This window comes from Lissotriton helveticus, chromosome 1_1 (genome assembly GCF_964261635.1).
Source record: "Lissotriton helveticus chromosome 1_1, aLisHel1.1, whole genome shotgun sequence".
In the NCBI taxonomy this organism is placed as follows: Eukaryota; Metazoa; Chordata; class Amphibia; order Caudata; family Salamandridae; genus Lissotriton; species Lissotriton helveticus.
The window spans coordinates 1,062,081,154-1,062,095,160 of record NC_136057.1 but is presented as its reverse complement, the minus strand read 5'-3'; the positions used below and the strand labels follow the sequence as shown (position 1 = coordinate 1,062,095,160).

At 42.4% G+C, this 14,007-nt stretch overlaps 1 long non-coding RNA gene across 1 annotated transcript in view; it reads right to left on the bottom strand.

The window, feature by feature from the left end:
* Positions 1 to 461: 461 nt before the first annotated feature.
* LOC144772092 (uncharacterized) overlaps positions 462 to 14,007 on the bottom strand; it is a 95,220-nt gene continuing 81,674 nt past the window's right edge. The window contains exon 2 of the long non-coding RNA XR_013599642.1: positions 462 to 1,415. This is a non-coding gene — a long non-coding RNA (uncharacterized LOC144772092). The remainder of the gene's footprint in view (positions 1,416 to 14,007) is intronic.

Sequence of the window (14,007 nt, the reverse complement as noted above, 5' to 3'; positions counted from 1 at the left end):
CCATAGGTTTTAGCCACGTTATAGTTAGGAATTAGCATTTAAAAAACCTTAGAAATTCACTGAAAAAAACATAGGTTTCACACATGTTATAGTTAGCTGGACATTTCATGAGTGATGTCATGAGTGATGTCACTGACCATGTCATGAGTGATGTAATATATGACGTCATCAGCAGTGGATTGCGGGCGAGCGAGTTATAGTTAGCTGAACGAACTATAACACTGGAATTTCAATGGTTTTGTATGAGTGAAATGTCCAGCTAACTATAACATGTGTGAAACCTATGTTTTTTTCAGTGAATATATATATAGATATATACTTTACAGAAAGATGCTCCTTCCGACTGCTGGGGACCCACGGGAAGTGGCGCACACTCGGCGGAGCGCGCCGGGAAATTAAATCCTTAAAACGAACAATGTCAATAACGTGCGCTCTCAGTAAGATAGAATCTAAAAACATCCAAGGTTCCAAGGGTGTTTATTCACAAAGCGTTTCGTCTTACTGCGAAGCCTTGTTCACGTGAAATGCTGTGCACAAACAAATGACTAATAAAGTATTGGGCTATGGTCATGAAAGAAGGACATCATGGACACACGTGACATTTGGAAAATACAACCCAAATGCGGCGGACATCTTGAAATGGTGAACGTGAGTAGCTGTTCCTCAATATAACCCCGGTGGAGTTCATAATACATTGCACAGACTGTCCTAAATACCATGAAAGGCCACAAATGAGAGAATCAATATAATCACAATGGAGTTCATAATACAGATTGTTCTGAATAACATGCAATACCATGAGTAATGTCAATGGGAAAATCCCAAGTGAGTGATACTCGTAAAATACGACCGCTAATATGCTTAAGACCACAGACATACTCGGGTAGACCAAATACGATCCGCACCCTCTTGGGACCGTGTGACCACAGAGAATAAAGCCAAAATGGAAACAGTAGTCATATGTGATGGCAACAAGAGGGGGTGAAATTAATGTAGGGCCAGTACCCAGTGAAGATCATATGAGTACACGTGATCTGGCAAGTTCTGTTAAAGGCCACAAAATGCGCGGTTGATGGGCAAGTGCCCTAGTGAACCCACGTGGGTGGTCAGAACTCTAGCAATGGCTGAACAAACCCAGGTCAAAAGCCAGAGACCAATGGTCTCATATAGCACATGTTCTGTTCAGGGCCGCAAATAACGCAGTTAGATGGTACGTGCCCGTGTGAACCCCAGTGGGTGGTAAGTACTGTGATCTATCAATGGTTGTATGTGCCCAGGTTGTAAGCTAGAGTCCAATTTTCTCAATAACAAATGCTCACAGTGCCCATCAGTTAGCAGTGGTTGGTGATGATACAGGGAAAATGATCGGTTGCCCATGAAGGTGAGTGCTGGTGTCTGGGCCCCTTCCTTTCCTCCTGCAAAGAAAGAGTAATCAAGAAAGAAAAAATTAAAAAAGTTACAAAAGTTTAAAATCTATGCAGTAAATCTTTCTCTCATGCACAGTGTTCACAACATAGAAGGAAAAAAGGTGGAAGTGAAAGGCTGCCCTATGTAAAAATACTGAGAATGGGTAAACTGAGGTGACTTGGCATAACAATGGTATTCTCTGAGATGTATTGCCAATTCCTCATTATGATTAAGGCCCCCTGGGTGTTTGGTCTAAAAGTCCACAATATATTTAGATTCTCTCTGCCTCAGTTTTAACACTCAATTTCCACCCCTGGGACTGTTGAAGATTTGCTCCAAGACGAAGAATCTGAGCAGAGTCGGGTTGGAGTAGTGTTTGTCTCTAAAGTGGCGAGCCACTGGATATTTTTCGTCATTATGCGTGATTGCTCGGCAATGCTTTAGTGCATGTTTCTTGGCCTGAAGAGTGGTACTGTCAATGTACCAGAGTTTACACGGGCATTCGATCACATAGATGACAAAAGTAGAGCTGCAAGCTAGGAATTGACTGATAACTTTGTCAACCCCATTGTAAGTGGTCTTATTGAGGAAAGTTCTGTTTCTTCAGGCCTTGCAGTGGTCACAGGGAAAAAATCCCTTGAGACCATGCTCGTGCCTTGTAGGCTATGTGGTAACATAACTATGTACTAACATGTCTCTGATGTTTCTGCCTTTCCTGTATGTGATGCTGGGTCTAATGGGAATACTTCTGTCGATGGTATTGTCACATTTGAGGATGTCCCAATTTTTTGGCAACGATCTTTTGAATATTGTTCGAATAAGCATTGAATGTCATAATGATGCGGGTGTTGCTCTCATCTTCTACTGTGGACTCCACAGATTTGTTAGTTTAGGTAAGCGATCTAGACAACCCATCTGCTCTTTCATTGGCTCTGCATAGTACCCAATTAGGGTACCCTCTGATGCTAAAGCGGGCTAACATCGCCTTGCTTTCAAGTTGGTGAGGGGCTTCGGTGTTACAGTTCCTGTTAGCCCTCAGCAGTTCCCCATACGGAATGCTCCATTTAAGGGTCTCAGGATGACTGCTGAAGGCATGTAGGATACTGTTGCCAGCAGTGTTTTTTCTAAAAAGGGTAGTGTGCATTTGTTTTTTTTTTATGTCAAGCCTGACATCCAAGTATTCAGCTTGTGTTTTACTAATGTGACCTGAGAGAACGATGTTGTTATTGTTATTGTTCAGTTTGTCAATGAATTTGTTTGCCTCCTGTTCATTGCCCCTCCAAACAATGAACAAATCATCAGTGTACCGCATCCATGTGGTCACATGTTGAAGATGTTGCGCAATGACAGGGTTGGCAAAAATCTCCTCCTCCCAGCGACCCATGAAAAGATTGGCAAAGCTGGGAGCGAAGCATGAACCCATCGCGGTCCAGATGACCTGTCTGTACAGGACACCATTGAACAAAAAAATATTCTTGGAGAGACAATAATCAATCATCTCTAGTATCATCTTGCTATGATCCCTGAGCCTTAATGGCCTGGTGGTAAGGAAGTGACCACATGCATCCAACCCTTGTTTATGATCAATGATGGTTAACGTGATTGTACATCAAGTGTAATGAGAAGGGAATCCTCATTCCACTCAATGTCCTGGATTTTCTTAAGAAAATCTTACTGTCTCTGATGTAACTGGGTAAACTTGTGACATACTCCATGAGGAAGAGGTCAACATATTTAGAAATGTGTTCAGACACACTCCCCCTGGATGATACTATGGGATGTCCTTGTGGGTCAACAGGGTCTTTGTGAAGTTTAGGCAGAAGGTAGAGTACAGGAAGAATCAGATGGTCATTCTTAAGGTACCTGTACTCTTCCCATTCCAGAATGCCTTTATCCTTCCATGTGGTGAGTTTATCCCAAATGCTCGCGATACTGTTATTGTATAATTCTGTAGTGATAGGCACATAGTTTCTAGTGTCATTAAGTTGTTTCAATGCTTCGGCAATGTATTTGTCCCTATCCAGTATGACGTTATTGCCACCCTTTTCCGCTGGACTGATGACAATGTCAGTGTCCTCAGTAAGTGATTTAAGTGCCTGTCTCTGGATATGTGAGAGATTGTTATTAGTTGTTTTACAATTCCTCTTTTGTGTCTAAAGTTACAGAAAGCTTTACTGACACTCTCTTGAAAAGTATCTATATTATCATGAGGGAGAGTTGGAAGAAATGTTGACCTCGGTTTGAATCTTGAAAGAGCACTGTTGTCTGTGGTCAAGTCCAAATTGTCCAAGGTTTGAGTGATGCAGATCTGCCCGCTGTTATCAGCAAGGGAGTCTAATGGGTCATTCTCCTGATCTAAATGTACTATATTGATAAGGGTATCACTCATCACTCTTTTGGACAGATTAATCACAGTATTGTTTACCATTTCAGGGTCTATTAGTACATTTTTTGGAGCGGGTTTTGTTGTTTCCCATGCCACCCCTTGCTCTGGCTCTTCTGCCATCGTTGCTGGAGTCTCTTTCTTCTGTTTCTACGTATCCCTGTCCTCTACCGCGTCCTCGGCCTCTCTGCCCCCGTGTCTTCGGTGCCAGAGACACGGGGCAGAGAAGCCGAGAACAAAGAGGCAGAGCAAGGGGCGGCATGGGAAACAACAGAACCCCCTCCAAAAAAAATTACTAATAGACCCTGAAATGGTAAACAAGACTGTGATTACTCTGTCCAAAAGACTGATGAGTGATATTGAAAAAAAGACTTTATGTTTGGGACTTTCCTTTTGTCCATCAAAATCATGTAACTATACAGATGCCAGAATTGATTTATTTAAGTTTGTGTTGGAAAATCGTTTTTTCAGTAAATTTGATTTTTTTTTTAAATACTAATTTCTAACTTTAATGTTCCTGAGACCTATTTTTTGTGAATTTCAAAAGTTATTTAAATACTAATTTCTAATTATAAAGTTTAAAAAATCTATGTTTTTCTCTGCAATTTGGATTTTTAAAAAAATATATTTTGTAACTTTAATATCCTAAAAATAGTTTTTGTAATTTTTGTTATTTATTATTTAAACTATATAATGTCTTCTTTTTGTAAAAATATTAAACAACTATATACAGTATGAAAGGGAGCCCAGCCCAAAGCCACATCTGAAGACCAACACATGTAATAGACCCGCTAATCAAGCAGCTCCGACACTCAAGAACACCACAACACCCACCACCACCCGCAGCACCCCCGTTCTACCACGAGGCAGCGCAGAACAAGACAGCAAATTTTCTGAAAACAGCATGGCCCCTGAGCCACACAATAGCTGAAAATTGGGACAGGTGTCAACAAACTTAATGTGAAGGAAGCAATTCACCCATGAATAACAATGCACACAATGCAAAGTGTAGCAGTTATGCGCTGGACACATCTCAGTATGCAGAACACACACCTCTCCATGTGCACAAATACTACTGGTGCTTGTAGTGTTGTGGACAGTGTAAGCATAAGAGTAACTGGAGTGGGCTGGTCTGACGTATGCCACTTCAGCATAGGAGTGTGAATAAATAGGCCGGAGCTCTGGGCGTGGTTCACTTGTGGGAAGGCCAAAGCATCTGCCAGGGTGGTGCCCCTCACCCTGCCATGAGGCCGCTGTCGTGACCGCCAGCCTCCTCAGCCGATTGCTGGCTTCCGCCACACAGGCCCCCAGCGGCACAGCACAGCAGGCTTAAATCTGTACATACTACTGTCTTCGATATACACTGCAGACAGCAAGGCTCACAATTCAGATCGAGTCGCAATTGCAGATGACGCAGTCCAGTAGGCAAAAGACATTGTTCAAGTCAACAACAAGTGGCTGTGGGTCCTTCCTCACTGCTGCCTCCGCACTACACTGCAGTGAGTAAGGCTCACACTTCAGATCGAGTCGCGATTCAAGATGACGCAGTCCAGTAGGCAACTGACATTGCTTAAGTCGACATGATGTGCCTGTGTGCTCTTTCTGACCGCTGCCTCCAGACTACACTGCGGTGAGTAGGTCTCACAATACAGATCGAGTCGCGATTGCAAATTACGCAGTCCAGTAAGCAACAGAAATTGCTCAAGTCAATGCCACATGCCTGTGGGCCCTTCCTCACTGCTGCCCCCTGCCTCCACTGGGGTCAGTAGGGCTCACAATTCAGAGCGACTCGCGATTGCAGATGATGCAGTCCAGTAGGCAACAGATATTGTTACCAGTACGGCCTGCCCGGACGCGCATCATAGGCACAGTAGATCCCACATGTGCAACTGTTTCCTGAGTCCTGAATGTCAGTGACCTCAAGTCTGTGCCAGCAACCACAGCACCAGACTCCCTTCAATCAGTGAGTCATATTTCCATATGCAAGGCCGGCGACACGTGGTGCCACTGATCCTGTTCAACACAAGCCAATCCCACATGTGGAATTGTGTCCTGAGTCCTGAATGGCAGTGACTCCAACTTCGTGGCAGCGATCACAGCACCAGAGTCCCTTAGATTAGTGAGGCGTATTTGCATATGGAAGGCCGGCGACACGTGGTGCCACTGAACCTGAACTACGCAGGCCGCTAGGGCCATCAACCTATTCACGTGGCTGTGGGCCCTTGCTCACTGCTACCTCTAGCCTACACTGCAGTCAGCAGAGCTCACAATTTAGATAGAGTCACAATTGCAGATTACGCAGTCCAGTAGACAAGAGGTGTTACTCCAGTGCGCCCCGTCTGCACCAAGCATCATCACAGGCTCATACAGTCTCAATTCTTCAGGTGCCACAAACTGTGCACCTCAACGTGGCTTTGGGCCCTTGCTGACCACTACCTCTGGCCAACACTGCAGTAATCAGGACTCAGAATTAAAATTAAGTCTTGATTCATTAATTACAGAGTCCAGTAGGCAACTAACTATCACAGTCCTAAACCCTACATAATATCCTTGTAGTATCCTTGCTTCAAGAACTAATTGATATCAGTTATAGCTTTAGTGCAATGACCAAATTCTATCTAAAGTGCAAACGAACACTTAATATCAGTCTACACTGCAGGCAGCAGAGCTTGCAATTTGAATTTTAAATGCTAATTTCTAACAACAAGATTGTACTCAACAAATACAACACTTTGACAGTGTATTCTATACATATTTCATCTTTTCATGATACCCCTACACTGTGGTCAGTAGGGCTCACAATTGAAATTAAGTCTTGATTCATTAATTTCAGACTCCACTAGGCAAGTAAATATCACAGGCCTAAAACCTACATAATATCCTTTTAGTATCCTTGCTTCAAGAGTTTTTTTTATATCAGTTATAGCTTCAGTACAATAACCAAATTCATGTTCAAGTGCAAACGAACACTCTGCAGGCAGTAGAGCTCGCAATTTGAATTTTGGATACGTGGTGCCACCAACCCTGTTCAACACAAGCCGATCCCACATGGGGAACTGTGTCCTGAGTCCTGAATGGCAGTGACCCCAACTTCGTGGTAGTGACCACAGCACCATACTCCCTTCGATTAGTGAGGCATATTTGCATATGGAAGTCATCAATGTGCAAAGTATTGCCAACCGAAAAATAAGTCAAAGGATACATTTTACACAAAATGTCGATTTGGCTTTCCACGTCCAGTAATTTCCAAAGGAAGAGTGAACAGTTTTACGTCAGCAGTGAGGCATACCATCACTCAAAAATCACCCAAAAATACGTACAATTTAAAAAGAACAGAAGATTCGAAGTACATTAATAATTACAATCCGGTGATTTTGAAGATGTGGATTGCAAATATGGACATACAATATTTTGCAGATAACTCAATTGCTGTTGCTCGCTATGTCACATCATATCTTACCAACTCTGAGAAGACAGAATTGAAAGAAATGTGGGAGGAAATTTTGCAGGAGAGGACACTTAGCAAAAACTTGTACAGCTTCAGCTTGAAGATGCTGTCACATCGAGAAATTGGATCCTACGAATGTTAGGATCGATTGACATCTGCAGGTTTATATTCACAGTCAAGAAAGATCATCTGGATAAGTTTTGGTCTTCCTGCAGCACGAAATGGAGTTTTGAAATCTGTACAACATATTGAATACTTGGCACTAAATGAACCGGAAAGTACAGATATTCCGAAAACAAATATGTTGGATACTACTATCCAAATATAAGTCCATAACTGAAAAACATATGTCTATTTTAAATTCAGCAACATTATAGTTTTTAAAAAAATGTCACAGAAAATATAAATGAAGGATAATACGCTGTAGTTGGATCTGAAAGATGTTTGGTAAAGCATGACAAAGGAAATCTGATTAATCACAGGAAATTAAGTTGTGATACTCCAGATAAAAGAGAGTTTTTCTATTTAGCTCTCTTGCAACACTTCAAACCTTGGCGGACTGAAATGGAATTAATTGGACATCTTGACTGCTATGAGGATTCTTTCAATGCATGTAAAGATAGCATTGAATGTACAATTTTTCCAAATTATCTCCAAATGTTGAACGAAGAGATTAATCAAGAAAGAACTATTGCAGCTGAAATAGCTAGAGATAGTTCTCAAGATAGTCAAAGTTCACATGACACACAATCTTATCTTGCTTTTTATCTAACAGGCTGTGAATCGCGAATCAATGTTCACCCCCAACACCACCAGAGCTGAACGCGCAAAAAATCTGCGATGATGCGTGGCCATCCTGACAATTAATACCCAATTTGAATTGTGAGTTATGGTGGACCGCATGTACGCAACGGCAGAGGAAGTTGCTTCGGCTCATGGTGGACCCTCTTACACACACGCTGGTGACGGAAGGTGGGCAGAGAGATTTCTTTCCACAGCAGCGAGCAGTCACCTCTGGCCCGTGGGAGTGGATAGTGTGCAGCAGTCTGTGTGCACAAGAGAGCACCTACACCACCAAGCAGTGGGAATGGATGGGGTGCACCACCCTTATTGTGCACTACAGAAAAATAGAATTAAGCGTGTGCAGTTGTATGTACTCTACAATTACTAATTCTATTCTATCTTTCAGATCACTAAACTTGAGGGCTGCACTGTCTCCTGGCACATGGTTGGAGACACACCGGTAGCACAAAGGTGATCTGCAAGATTTTCGCCAGTATCAACCCTCCAATTCTCCATTTCTTCCTTTCTCTTTCTCACACTTTCTCTTTTTCTCTGTCTCAATCTTTCTTTCTCTCCTCTTATCTCTCACTCTTTATCTCTCTCTCTCTTCTTCTCTCTCACACTGCTTCTCTCTTTATCACTCTCTTCCTGTCTCTCACATGGTTTCTCTCGTTGTCTTGCTCTCTGTCCCACTCTTTCTCTCTTTGGTTGGCTTCCTCTCTCTCACTCTTTCTCTCTTCCTCTCTCTCACTCTTTCTCTCTCTCACTCTTTCTTTCTCTCTCTCTCACTCTTTCTTTCTTTCTCTTCCTCTCTCTCACTCTTTCTCTCTCTCTTCCTCTCTCTCACTCTTTCCCTCTCTCTTCCTCTCTCTCACTCTTTCTCTCTCTGTCTTTCTCTCTCACACTGTTTCTCTTCCTCTCTTCCTTGTATCTTACTCTTTCTCTCTCTCACTCTTTCTCTCTTTTTCTTTCAGATCACTAAACTTGAGGTCTGCACTATCTCCCGGCACGTGGTTGGAGACACACCAGTGGCACAAAGGTGAGCTGCTAACTCCCTTTCCATCTGTTCATTTCTCTCTCTCTCATTTTCTCTTTTTCTCTGTCTCATTCTTTCTTTCTTTCCTCCTCCTGCTCACTCTTTATCTCTCTCTCTCTTCATCTCTCTCTCACAGTTTCTCTCTTTATCTCTCTCTCTTCCTGTCTCTCACACTGATTATCTTGTTGTCTTCCTCTCTATCTCACTCTTTCTCTCTTTGGCTAGCTTCCTCTCTCTCACTCTTTCTCTCTTCCTCTCTCACTCTTTCTCTCCCTTCCTCTCTCTCACACGTTCTCTCTCTCTTCCTCCCTCTCACTCCTTCCCTTCCTCTCTCTCATACTGATTCTCTCTTCCTCGTATCTCATTCTTTCTCTCTTTGTCTCTCTTTCTCTATCTTACTCTCTCTCACACTGCTTCTCTCGTCCTTGTAGCACACTCTTTCTCTCTTCTTCTCTTTCATTCTTTCTCTCTCTGTGTTCCTCTCTCTCACACTGTTTCTCTTCCTCTCTTTCTTGTATCTTATTCTGTCTCTCTCTCTCTCTCATTCTCTATCTTCCTCTCTCTCACTCTTTCTCTATTCTTCTCCCTTTCTCTCACTCTTTCTCTCTCTATCTCCTTTCCTAGACTCATGATTCTTTTTGTCTTGCTGGCTTTAATTCACAAATGGACCAACGATGACACACCACGGCTGTACATAGTTTTATTTGTTGTTGTTTTGTTTAAATAAAATGTTTTATATGTAAATCTATACATGACTAAGATATTTATTTGTCCAACCGCACAGCGACACTTCTGGGTCCAAGAAGGTTGTTGGGAGTATGCTGGTAATGTGGGAAGAGGGTGTGTTACCTACTAATGTGGGGAGATTCAACGTGAAAGGGGTATCTCTCAGAGAAAGAACTCCGGTATGTTTTCAGAAATGCATCGGACAGATGCCAGCTGACGGACTGAATCACAAAATGGCTTTTCAATACTCATGTAGTGTGACTTATGAACAGTTCGCACCCAGGCTCGCAGAGGGACAGCTGCGGCCCGTGGGCTCGACTCGCAGAGGGAGAACTACAGCCGTCTGCTCCCAAAGGAACATCAGCGTGGCAGCTCGCAGAGGTAGAGGCACAGCAGCGGTAGTAGCTCGCAAAGGTAAAGAGCTGCAAGCCAACACACTAAAGGCATAGCTGTGAAATGGTGATGTTGGGCAGAGGGAGAGAGACCTGTGGTATATTTCCAGTCTTGACTTCATAGATACAACTCCAGCACCGAGAAATCCCTTAGGAACAGCTGCAAGCCCACCACTAGTTCGCAGAGGCAGACTTGCGGGCCCAATAAGGTTGTTGGGGGTATGCTGGTGATATGGGTACAGGGTGCATTACCTACTGATGTGGGGAGAAGCAGCATGAAAGGGGTATCTCTCACAGACAGAGCTCTGGTATGTTTTCAGAGTTGCCTCGGACAGATGCGAGCTGACGGACTTAATCACAAAATGGCTTTTCAATGCTCATGTAGTGTGACTTATCAACAGTTCGCACCCAGTCTCACAAAGAGACACCTGCACCCCACAGCAACATACTAGCTCGCAAACGTAAAGAGGTGGGAGCCGATGAACATAGCCACGACCTAGTGATATGAGGAGAGGCAGCGTGAAAGGCATATCTCGCACAGATGCCAGTGTTGCCTCTCAGAGGTAAAACTGCGGACCCGATGGCTTCTACACGGAGGCATGCGAGCGAACGGAGTAAATCACAAAATGGCTGCCAACACTACCTGGTTTCAAAAGTTCACAGCCAATGAGCCGCACACTCATGCTTGTAACCCCTCAGCCGATCACATGTCAGAATTCTCAAATATCGATATCTTTAAAATTTGATATTTCTTAAAAACTATTGAACAGATTTACACTATTTAAACAAATGCATGCTTTCTGGACCATCACTTTTCTCCCTGCCAAATATGCTGTGATTCTTTTCAGCACTTTCACCTGTAATCTTCTGTAAAGTTTGGTATCGAAACTGCATGGTGAAAACATGCTTTGGGACCCCCTTTTTTCTCAGCCCCCCCCTACACCACTCACCCCCAAACTTTCAATATAGGATCTAATCAAAAAAAGAGAAACTTTTTGGATAATTTCATAAAGATTCGTCAAATGACAGCAAAGTTGTAAGCACATACAGGCCTCCAGGAGGGGGGCCGGCCAACCCCCTCCCAACATGACTGAAGCCCCAGGGCTGCGTGAACCCCAGCGGGCCACCGCAACCCCTGCGAGCTCCCGGTATTATTTTTTTGGAAATGCCCCCGGAACCTAGCCAACCCAAGGGCCTCAATAAATTAAAACGCTTGACCCAAGAGCAAAGTCTGCCTTCTAGGACCCCCTGAGCAGGCCTAGGGGGGTCAGGGTGTTTCAACCCTGCCCCTTCCCTTGTTTTCTACCTTTGTTTCTCTGTTTTCAGGTGACTCGCTTCTACCGAGCCACAAGATGGATGCCAACACTTCCTGGTTTGGGCTACTAGCAGCCAATCACAGTGAAGCTTGCGCACGCGACTTAGGCTCCACCCAGATATCAAAACTTTTATTTTTCTAATTTCTCAGCAACTACTGAACCGATTTACACCCTTTAATAAAAGGTTGCTTCGTGACCCACGCACTAACTTTGTGCCAAATTTGGGGTACTTCCGTTCAGTAGTTTCGGCTGTAGCCTTGCACAAAGTTTCCTTTTTTTAATTAAATATTTTTATTAATTACCTGGTGCAATTCATCATTAATAAAATACAATAATACAATCATAATACTACCACTATACACATATCACATACTTATATGTTATTATTAATTTACCAAGAATATACACATATAAACATAATACAGAAATTCACCAAAATCCGAAAGCCGAACCAATAGAATCGGATAACACACCAACCTATCCCCATATTACACTATAAGCAATCTTCTCTCCATTTTTTGAGCGGAGCCCATAAGTTCTGCCCTAATTCTCTCATTTTCCTTCCTCTCCCCATATATAGTGCTGCCTCAATGTTATGAATCCCAAGCAAGCGAGAGAGCCACATCTGGAAAGAGGGGACCGTACTATCCTTCCAGCCTGCCGCCAAAATAATCCGGAGGATCGCCACAGACAGAAAAACAAACGCTTCTTCTTCCTTATTCAAATTTAGGTTACTATCGTGGCGTAAAATCATTAGGGTAGGGGATAGGTTGATCTTAATACCTAGCAGCCCCTCCCAGAATTTCTGAATATTAATACAAATCTCAGATAGCTTATTACAGTGATAAAACATATGGACAAGATTAGCAGAGCCCTCAGAACATCTAGGACATTTTTCCATAGGAAAATTTGTCCCTTGCACAAAGTTTCCTATGGAAAAATGATTTTTTGACTCTTATTTTTTGAATTTCTCAAAAACTACTGAACAGATTTACACCATTTTAAAAAAAATGGTCGCTTTCTGAACCAAGCTCTACCTTTCTGCCAAATTTGGGTTAATTCCGTTCTGTAGTTTGGGCTGTAGCTCATTGCAACATTTCCTATGGAAATTAATATGGGGGAAAAGTATTTTGAGACCCCCTTTTTTCTCAGCCCCCCCTTGACAAATCACCCCCAAACTTTCAGGATAGTAGTTGACCTGGATGGACTTTTGTTGAGAGAATTTTAGAAAGGTTCGACAAACTAGGCCAAAGTTATTGGCAAATCAAGAAATGCTTCTCCTATGGAAACTAGGTTCTATCTATAACTACCACACATACGGCAACAGAAGCAACCATTTCTCGTTTCCGCTCCCAAATGGAAAGCACTCAAGGGAGTGATTTAAGCAGAAATGCTTTATTGTGCAGACCCCCCTGCACTGACAGATGCGTTTCACCTTGCGGCTTTATCGATGTCAGTTGCCCCGTGCAAAAGCAGCAGTATTTCAACACAGTGTGTCACATGATTATTCAAGGACATTAATGGCGAACTAATGTTTCATTACAGCCCAAAAACCATGGAAGACATCTTAAATGATGTTTTTTCGAATACACTGGTGTAAGACTGTTGAAAAGTGAGTTATGAAGTGCATAGTGCAAAAATATTAAAAACAATGGTATTACAAAAGGGACAACAATACATATTTACAATACATGCTAATCAATTTTGACTTCATTTCATATCATTTAGTCATTTACCAGCATTATATGATTATCCTTATACAAGAACATTTCCTGATACAGGGAAGTTCTTTGATGCCCTATTATCATAATTGAGCCGTGAATGGGCAAATGTCAGCGATATTTGTGGGGGATTGTGCAAAAAGTTGGACATATTAAATCCCTACCCCAGTGTTTCATCTTCCTAGTTTGTCATAATAATGTATAGTATATACTCATTTATTTCAGATGGACCCATAGCTCTTCGTTGTTATTTAATTTGATCAGAGTCTTTGTCTGGAGATCAATAATGTATTTATGTTCCAGAACCCGTAATTTCTTGATTTATCCCCTCCTCTCTCATCTTTTCCTACCTGGTCTGTACAGTAGTATTTCAAGAAATCTCGCGCAACTGGATAATTATTATCTTTATTTGTTAGTGCGCAGATGTTCAAGATCACTCTCTTTTGCTGTGTGTATCGTACTTCCTATATACTGCTTGGAGCATGGACATTCCAAGCAGTCTATGACAAAATCTGAGTTACAATTCAAAAGTTTTTTGATTTGTCTAAGAGGCCTAGAGTCTCCCGGTCTCCCCTTGAAAGTAGCGACTTTTTTTTACTGTTTTTACAGGCTTTACAGCGAAGGCATGAATAAAAGCCCACAATGTTGATTTTATTTGTAATCATTATTGGATCTTCATAGTGACTATGTATCAAGTAGTCATTTAGAGACCGGCAACGTTTATACTTAATTAATGGGCGGCTCGGAAGATGTTTCTTTAGGATGTTGTCCGTTTGTAATATATGCCCGTTTTTC